At 38.0% G+C, this 10,028-nt stretch overlaps 1 long non-coding RNA gene across 3 annotated transcripts; it reads left to right on the top strand.

Annotated features, from left to right (window-relative positions):
* Positions 1-6,318: 6,318 nt before the first annotated feature.
* LOC132155647 (uncharacterized) lies at positions 6,319-8,441 on the top strand. Of its 3 annotated transcripts, none has more exons than XR_009437319.1 (3): positions 6,319-6,652; positions 6,730-6,866; positions 7,204-7,353. It is a non-coding gene; the product is annotated as an uncharacterized LOC132155647 (long non-coding RNA). The 3 variants fall into 3 exon arrangements; XR_009437318.1 differs by lacking the exon at positions 7,204-7,353 and adding an exon at positions 8,303-8,441 and having other exon boundaries at positions 6,320-6,652; XR_009437320.1 differs by lacking the exon at positions 7,204-7,353 and adding an exon at positions 7,361-7,371 and having other exon boundaries at positions 6,320-6,652.
* Positions 8,442-10,028: the final 1,587 nt, after the last annotated feature.

Raw genomic sequence — 10,028 nt, 5'->3', positions numbered from 1 at the left:
ATAAAGCAAGACTTGACTTGACTTGAAATATTGCTTCCCTTCTCTGGATTAAGCTGTTGTTATTGTTTGTTTCCCACAAACTGTCACTAATTTTGTCCTTGCCATTCATTTTATACTTCTGGATGGTCATTTTAATGTCTCTGTTCTGACAACCTAATGATAATTAGCACTTTAGAGTGTCGAGGGTGATCATCATTAGTGGATTAGGCAATTCAAATTATTTTTTGTTAGATTTAATCCTCTCTCTCCATTTCACTTTAAATTTTTCTCTCTTTATCTCTTCCTTTGCCTTTTTCACATTCCTTAAATGAGAAAAGCAAGATTACATAGCAGACGGATGAGATGTGCCTCTATTTGTCTACAATTAAATAATACACACACACACACACACACACACACACACGGACAATCACATTAAAGACCATTTTAAACATTATCTCTGGGGTCCCTGCATGTCTGATCCTTATGTATTTCTGCATATTTTAATCATTAAAATTCAAAATGCTTCTTTGTTCTCCTTTAATTAGTCTATTTGTTGAATCTTGTAATGTATGCTGAGACTGGTACATTCAGTGTGTATACTCAAAGAAATACAAATTTTTTTGCACTGCACTAGGCTTTGCCCAGTCTCTTAATACTGTGACTTTTCAGTTGCTTTACTCACATAATGCTTCTGACTGAAAATGGTGTTTTCGAGCCTAATATAATGTTTAAATGTATGTTTACAATTGGGCAGTTGGTAATGTGTGCTTTCGCTCAGTTGTTTCTATACTGCAGTCCAAAGGCAAAAGTAACTCTGATTTTGTCGAAAATTATTTATTGGTATTTTTGGGACATTCAAGACATCCTTTATTATGTGTATAAGTATCTTGAGTAAATTTCGTGTTTTTTCCAGGAAATAACGGGTCGTCTCAACTGTAACTTCGAAAAGCCCCAGAGAAGCCGAGGCAGAGCACCACATAAGTTACGGCTCTTTCACTTTGTTTGGAATGCACAAATTGAGTTATGCCATTCTGTCTTTGTTTAACTGTGCATCAAAATGAAGTTTTAAGTTTTAATGTAAAAGTTTGTTTTACTGTCCATTAAAATCGGCCACATTTTAATTACGGTGTAGACAAATGAATTAGACAGATCGCGATCTACCAAACAGCTCCATATAACAAAGCACTGTAAAGACTAGATACCTTGGCAGCAATACATAACCATGGAGAACCTTTAAAGATTTTATTTTCTTTTTGTAATGCAGATTATTCACCAGGCTGTCTCTTCTACTTGGACGCGTTTGTGGGCTCGAATGCCGTAGCTAGCATGATCAATCATAAAATCAGTAGCCTAATCGAGCGCAGCTTTAGTTCAGTCAGGCCACGAAGGCATAGGCTGCGACCAGCTGATGCGGTCAGCTGTCAAATCGCTCCAATCACTACCACTCTCCTATTAGACACGGGACATATATACGTGGCACCACTGCTCAGTAAGCATGCTCAAACGGCTTGCAAGCATTGCGATACAGCTACAAACAGCATGAAAATTACGTTTATATTATTTCTTTCACATCTTACCTGCTGCTTCCTGGTCATGGATACTTCGGACATCCTAGTACAAATCCTATCCGAAGAGTCTCCGGACGAGATCCTGGATCATCACACCGAAGACCTCTATCCAACCCAGCTAGTGAGACGCAGCTCTAGGATAGCAGCGAGGAATCCTTTTTCCATCACGAATGGCCCAGAGAAAGGATCCTGTCCACCTTGTACTCTCTTAACGTACAAGTGCCTCCGAATCTGGATCATGATCAGCTCTTGACTCTTTTACAAGAAGTCAATCAAGACCCGCAGCCCCCATCTACCAACACAGTATCTTCTATTCCCAGATCTACCGGCCGTAAAGCCTCTGAGAAAAGAAAAAAATATCTCCACTGATCAAGTGTATCCAACTCCAAGAAGGTAAAAACAGCATGTGCCTCTTAAGCTCCAGCACAAGGAGAAGACAGGATTCTCTCAGCACTACTGTCAATTCAAGGAACCCTCTCCATTATGGATAACAGGATCCCGGCACTGGAATAACAGCACTCATCTCCCGCACCTCGGGCAGTGGTTGACAGACAGACTTCCAGCTCAAAATCAAACTGCGCCATTACTACCGACTTGGCTCTTCCTAGTAGATCTCTCGGATCAGCTTTACCTGCCACTTCCACTGGGCTGCCCTTCTTCCCCCCAGCATCTGCCATTTCTCCCAATCTGCGCGCTCAAATCCTGTCAGGTAACGAAATAAACTTGGTTAAAATATTTCTATGTGCAGAAACTAACGGAAGAAGGATTGTGGATTGTGGGGATATATCCGTCATTCTTAAAAATAACCATCCAAGACTCACCAAAAGTTTAACCATGGCAGAATTTAACGTTGCTTTTGGCGTGTTCAGAGACATTATCTGTGAGGAGTATCCAGACAGGAGGAAAGAATAAGATACTTATCTAGTCATCATTTCGGATCTCGCTATGTCTTACGGAGGCACACTATTCTACGAATATCACAAATAATTTTCATCTAAAGCCGCTATGTACATACACCGCTCTCTCTGCAGTTTGTTTTCCCACACCGCATCTCTCTGCCCTAAGACCGTGTCAACTTACGACAATAGCGATTCGGTGCCAGAACAGGTGAAGCCTGGAAGACAAACCCCTCTTTGTTATAATTTAAATGAGAATGTTTTTACTCATTATAATTGCAAATTTTTTCATGCTTTCAGCTATTGCGGGAACAGTCACCCAAAGTTTTCTTGTCCACGTCACACAAAATTTCCAAAAAAGAAATAAACACTCCGGTGAACACTAAGGAGTTATCCAAAGCTCTGGAAAGGCATCCAAATCGCTGTTTTGTGTCTTACCTCATTTTAGGGCTCATGCATGGGTTTCTAGTTGGTCTTTCCTATCTGCCCACTTTCTCATTCACCTGTCAAAATCTCCAGTCGGCTATCAAAGATCCACAGGCCATAGATGATCTGATGGAGAAAGAAATAAAGAAGGGGTACATGATCAGACCTTTTGATCAACCTCCTTTCAAATTGTTCTGCATTAACCCTTTAGGAGTAGCAGTTAGGAAATACTTGGGGAAAAAACTTCTAATTATTGATTTATCCGCTCCCCACTCCACAGTAGGGGTTCCTAGCATTAACAGTTTAATTCCCTCAGAACTATTTTCCCTGGCTTTTTCTACAGTGGACAACGCAATTAAACTCATTAAATTAGCCGGCAGAGGAGTGTTGCTCAGTAAAGCAGATATTACCAACGCCTTCAAAATCATGCCCCTACACCCCTCTCAATGGCACCTTTTCGGGGTCAGTTGGCAAGAGAAAATTTATTTTTCAGTCAGACTCACCTTCGGGTGTAAAAGCAGCCCAAAGATTTTGATACACTGTTGGAAGCACTCTGCTGGGTCTTACTAAATAATTTTAAATTTCCATTCGTTCTTCACCTGTTGGATGACTTCCTGCTCATTGACCTTCCAGATGCCAACCCATCGCGCAGCATCAATTCCCTGATTAAAGCATTCAATAATTCCAGCATTCCTCCCGCAGAAGAAAAAACTAAAGGCCCATTTCGTGTCCTCGATTTTCTGGGGATCATGCTAGATTAATTGAAAATGCAAGCATCTCTTCTGCTAGACTAACTAGAAAGGATTAAAGGTTTCATCAGAACTTTTTCCCGATTACCTACACTAACAAAAACGCGATTATTCCCCAAGGTCGTTCCTTCATTTCCAGACTTTTAGATCTGTCTAAAACGTTCGAGAGGATGCATGACACGGTCACGTTAAATGAAGGCTGAAGGTCCGATTTAAAGTTCTGGACAAAATTATGCAACAACTGGAACCGCATTTCCTTCTTCTACGAAGAAGACATAGAAACCTCAGTTAAACTACAGTTCTTCACTGACGCAGCTCCTTCCGTCGGGTTCGGGGGGATTTTTAACAAACAATGGTTTGCAGAAAGATGTACAAAAGAACTTAAGGAACTGGCTCCATCTATTCAATTGACAGCACTAATGTAACTATATCCTATAGTGAATGCTTGCTTATTATGGGCAGATCAATTGACTAGAAAAACATCCTTGTGTTTTGTGATAACAAAGCCGCAGTGAACATCATTAAAAAGGGTCGCTCCTCCATGCCTTTCAGTTTTACTAGGCATTTAACCTGGATCTTAATCATGAACAATTTTACTATTAAAGCTGCACATATATCTGGACTTGATAATAAAATAGCTGACTCTGTATCAGTTTAATTTCCGGGAATTGAGACGCCTGTGTCCGGGAGCTGCTTCATCACGACTGGGCTGCCCGAACTTCAGTCAAACAGTCCTAGAATGAATGCAACATTGCAAAAATACCTTAATTCAGCCACACACTACATGAGATGCTAGCAAAAAAGACACTTAAAACTTACGACTCGGCGTGGTCATCTTTTTCAGATTTCTGCAACGCTTTCTCTGTGCCTAAACTCCCAGCTAACATACTGTACCTATCATATGTGCTTTCATTACACACTGCTTCGAATCCATGAAGCTTAAGCCTTCCACCATCAAGATATAAATATTAGGCATTCAACTCCACATTAGATGTTTAGATCCCTCCTCTCAAAGCCTGTTACAAAATCCCTCTATATGCTATCTTCTCAACGGATTTAAAAAGGCCTGCAATTCCAGACAAACGAAGAAACAGCGTTCTTTGATGGATTTCTCAGAAGAGGGGAATTCACAATTAACACCAAAAATTTCTACCCTTCTCACAATCTCACAATGAATGACATATCATTCCACACCGATTACTTTTCCATCTATCTGAAACATTCCAAAACAGACAGAGATAGTAATGAGAGTACAATTAACATTTCTAGAACCAACGATGGATATTGTCCCCTCACAGCCATGAACTGGCTGGTAAGCTCACGCAGTAAATCCAATCCTGATCCAGATCCACTTTTCATCACAGAGAAAGGAGAAGCTATGGCAAAGCATTGGTTTGCATCACGTCTCCGAACCGCATGCCTCCATTGTGGCATGAACCCCGCACATTATACCAGCCCTTCTTTTCGCATATGCGTATTTGAGCATAGGTATAGAGACTGTTGAAGCTGTGGTGGTTGCCCCACAGCTTCAACAGTCTCTATACCTACACACTAAAAAATCCTGGGTTATTTTTTCTACCCAAGTGCTGGGTTGAGCCATTTGGGTAAATTTTTTGGGTTATTTTCTCAGTCTTGGGTAGTTTTTGGGTAGTTCTATGTTACCCAATCGTTGGGTTATTTTCTGGGTCGTTTTCACTGAGAGCTGAATCAATGCACCCCCTCCCCCACTCGGACGCAATAACCCAGCTCATTGGGTCAAATCAACTCGGCGCAGGATGGATCAGCGCAGCGCGGGCTGACTGAATTCGAGGTGGAGGTGGATGCCATACACACGCTGTAATATTTGGAGAAATAAGGTTCGTATCAATATATTTATACATTTGACATGCATTTTTAAACATATTTATACACATAACATAATACTGAGCGAATGAGGGATAAAAAGGCAAAGAAATGTGCGACAACAGTCACGTTTACATGACATTAAATGCACCGCCAGCTTCGCTCGTTTTGGTTTGCCTGTTTGTAATGCCTGCTGGATAGTAAATACGTTTTCTACTGTTTTTATGTTTTAAACGACACTTTTGTCAAAGTCTTAAGTTTCTTCTTAACTGTTATATGACATAATTTACTTCAAAGTCCATTAAGTCAGTCAATTTCAATTGCAAGCGCATTCCTTGCCTTTTTAGATTATAAAAATTAGATTTTTGTCCATTACAGCCTTTAAGCAAATCTCTGGTAATACATTTTAGAAAACCACCTTTTGTACATAAAGCTGCTCATCCCCCATCCTACTGCATGCAGTGCTAAGTCAAAACAACCCAATTTTTGGGTCATCTGTCGCGGGCATTTTTGATCTTTACAGGAGAAATTATTTTCAAGCAAACTGAATTTTGAACTCTCTCACAACAGACACGGAAGAGAAGACAATGATGAATAAAGTCGTAGTTTTTGCTATTTTTGGACCAAAATGTATTTTCGATGCTTCAAAATATTCTAACTGACCCTCTGATGTCACATGGACTACTTTGATGATGTTTTTCTTACCTTTCTGGACATGGACAGTAGACTGTACACACAGATTCAATGGAGGGACTGAGAGCTCTCGGACTAAATCTAAAATATCTTAAACTGTGTTCTGAAGATGAACGGAGGTCTTACAGGTTTGGAACGACCCTGAATAAATTATGAGCAAAGTGAAATGTTAATCAGTATAATTCAGGAATCAGTTTGCATGGAGTTTAGAAACATCCAGGATTTACTAGCTAAAGTGTTGAAAAGCTCTGAAGAGTATTTCTGTTTTCATGGAAACTATACCTTTTACATGTAAAAAATGTTCATAAGCCTCTATTTGATTAACAGCATTGTTATTTCTTTGTCCAGTAGAATCAACCGTATCTGAAGAGAGAGCTGAGGAAATTAAACAATGACTGAGAAACAACACACAGCCCATCAGCCAGGTGGAACAGTACATGCGAAAAATATGTTTGAGGTCCTCCATGAGTTTCCTCGGCTAACTACCCCAGGCATGGTATGTTAACATATTGTCTTTATCAAATGGTAACATGAGTTATATTAAGTCTGTTAAGTTGTTATTTTTGCTTTTAGATTGCACAGGACTTTCACATTTTACTTCAAGATGCAGCCCCAAAACTGTTTGAAAAATGGCTGGTATACTGACAGGATCTTGCTTTTTGCGAAGCGAGAAGCAAAGCTTCCATGTACATCTGAAGAAATGACAGAAGGTTAAAATGTTTTTACAATATTTTGATATTATGGGCCAGATTTACTAACAGCTTGCACCATAGTACTGTCAGGATTACTAAAGAAATGCAGTGATGAAAAATTGGGAAAAAATTTTTGCAACTAACATTACTGCATATTTGTGGTAGTTTATATATTTTAACTCATTTTTGTGCTTGGCAATAATTGCTGCTAGAAAATGCTGCATTTTCTCCTCTCATCTTATTTATTTAGAATGCCAGACAAAGATTTTATAACATTGCTTTTAATTTCTGCTGCTCTTATATGGGGATATGTTGGTCATTATGAGTCTGTGTGTTTAAATTTGCACATTTTCAGTGGATCAACAGCAGAACTTTACACTTCAGTCTACACTTTTATGGGATTTTGGACTCATGCTAATTTGACCTGTTTAGTAAATCTGGCCCTATATTTTCAATGACAACTCGCTACTGTTTTTAGTAGTGTTGATGAATGTAATATTATTTTCCTACAGATGCAAAGGGATATCTTGCACTAAGGCTGTTACCTGTTTTGCTTCCACCTCCACCCTACAAAATTGGCAGAAAAACACTCCGGGCCCAGCATTGATGAAATCAAAAAAGCTTTCATTGACATTTAGCCTGTAAGTACGACTCAAGAAATTTCAATCATTTAATGACTTCACCAGGTTGAATACACTACCATTCAAAAGTTTGGGATCGGTATGATTTTTTTATGTTTTTAAATTAAGTCTCTTCTGCTTACAAAGGCATTTATTTGATCCAAATACAGCAAAAAGAGTAATGTTGTGAAATATTGTTACAATAAATTAATATTTGCTATTTGAATATATTAAAAAAAAAATTGGTTTGTGATCAAAGCTGAATTTCCAACATCGTTATTCCAGTTTTATATATAGTAACATGTTAACGAGATATGCTCCATAAGAACTTTGTAATTTAATTTATAATGTATCTTGGATAAATAAGTCTGAGCTCAATTTTTTTTTTCTGTAGATAATTTTCATTACTAAAACATCTTATTGACAAATTTCTAGTGTCCTAGCTATAATTAATTTGACTAGACAAATAAGAACTTTTTCAGTTTCACACTCTAGCAAGTTAAGGTATTTTGCTTTTGTAGGGCAGAATATTAAATGTAGAAACTAAAAGTTTTAAATTAAAGTAAAATTAAAGTATTTCAAGTTTTACCAAAACTCTTTTGACTTGCTTTGCATCCCTGTCAGTGGCTCTGTCAAAGTGGTCCAGATCAAGCTGTAATAATTTTCAGGTATTTTGCCTCATCCAAAGCTCTGGCTATACAAGACCTATTGTTTCTAAAGACAGCTTGATTGAATAAACAGTTTCGAATGACTCCCCAACCCACCACCCATACCCACACCCCTGACACTCCCATTCTGTTTCACCTTTATTCATTTGCATTATTTGTCCTTTAGGTTGGAACAAATATGGTGGAGGACCTCCAGCAGGCTGAAGCATCAAGACCTTACCCTCATGTCCTGTCACTTGAAAATGGACACATTGATTCGCAGGCATTTGTCATCCTCGCAGGAAAAGCTTTGGAGCAAAGCACTCTCATTGGGGCAGTAAATGTATGTTTCAAATCGTTTTATGTTTTTGATGTAAACTACCCGAAACAGTGTTTCTATATTCATAATATTTTTTAGTTGGAGGGAAGTGAATCCCCAACAGTGAAATTTTTGCACTGGGCACTACATTCTTGCATACATTCACATACATTCTTGCAAGTAGATTAAAAGAGGTTACTGCCAATGCGTTGTATTTCATAGATTTATTTTTGTGTTCATTTTGTAGACTAAAAACAACAGGTCCATAATGTAGACTTAAAACAAATATGCTTTGTAACAAACAGTTGTTCTTGAGGTAAAGTATTTTATATGGATTAAAAATAATGAAATTTATTTGTATAAAAAAAAAAAACGTGTTTTAGTAAACCTTGAGGTTTTTTGGAGTTCATGAATTTCATGAGCATATGGATTAAAACAAAAAATCTTAATTATTTGTAAAAAAAAAAAAATGTATTACTAAACCTTGTGGTTCTTTGTAGTTTATGATTTTTTTTAAACATTTACAGTTTTTCAACTACAGAGGCAAACCATAAAAATGAAAGAAATTGTTTTGAATGCTGTTTATAAATGGAATTTTATTGTTTTAGTTTTGTATGATCTCTTGAATTTTTGGTTGAGGTAAAGTGTAATTACAAACTGTAATATGCTGAAAGAGAAATAAAGCTAATACAATGTTTTGTAATACAATGACCTGTTTGTTTATTGTGTGGTATATTTAATTGTAAAAGGAATAAAAATTACCTAATATAACCCATTTATGAAATCAAATTAACCCATTATTTTTGTAAAAATAACAAATTTTTGGGTAGAAAAAACAACCCATTTGCTGGGTTAAAATGAATAACCCAACTTCTTGGGTTAGTTTAACCCCATATGGGTTCTGTCCTATATTTACCCAGCAGTTGTGTTAAAAACAACCCAATTTGGGTTGTTTTTAACCCAGTGTTTTTTAGAGTGTATGCTCAAATCCATGGGTCGGTGGTCTTCTTCATTAGGCCTGCAGCAAAGGACGTCATATCAGCGCAAAAAGCCTTGAGCAACTCTTCTTTAAAAATAAAAATAAAATCTGCAATCTAGTTCACGATACCATAGGGGCACTGCTCTCTTACCCCTCATGCCAATCCCAGTGACATGCTGCTTTGTCTCGTGGAGAGAACATCACTGCCGCATATTTGGGGCCAACCGCAGTCCGTCAAAAAAATAAAATAAATAAATAAATATATACACACATACATACATATTTATATATATATAAACACCCTTGCTGCTTTAACTACAGGGGACTGCTGTTCTATCCCTCAGCGTGGGGCGAACACCCCTCAAAAAAGAAAAAGGGACCTTAAAATTAAAGAGGGGCCTGCTATTCTCTCCCTCCTGTTTAGAGTGGAGAATACCCCTCTCCTAGACAATAGGCTGCTTTAAAGAAAACATCTCAATTACATTATCTTTCTCTTTTGCAGGAATGGAACAAGGACAATTTCGGGGGGTCTTCACTCTACTCTCCTACCCCTCATACCAAGCTCAGGGACATGCTGCTCATCTTGTGGTTCTCCCGCTGGAGAGAATACCCTTC

The sequence above is a fragment of the Carassius carassius genome, chromosome 13 (assembly GCF_963082965.1).
Source record: "Carassius carassius chromosome 13, fCarCar2.1, whole genome shotgun sequence".
Taxonomy (NCBI): domain Eukaryota; kingdom Metazoa; phylum Chordata; class Actinopteri; order Cypriniformes; family Cyprinidae; genus Carassius; species Carassius carassius.
This window is presented reverse-complemented; position numbering and strand designations above follow the sequence as displayed.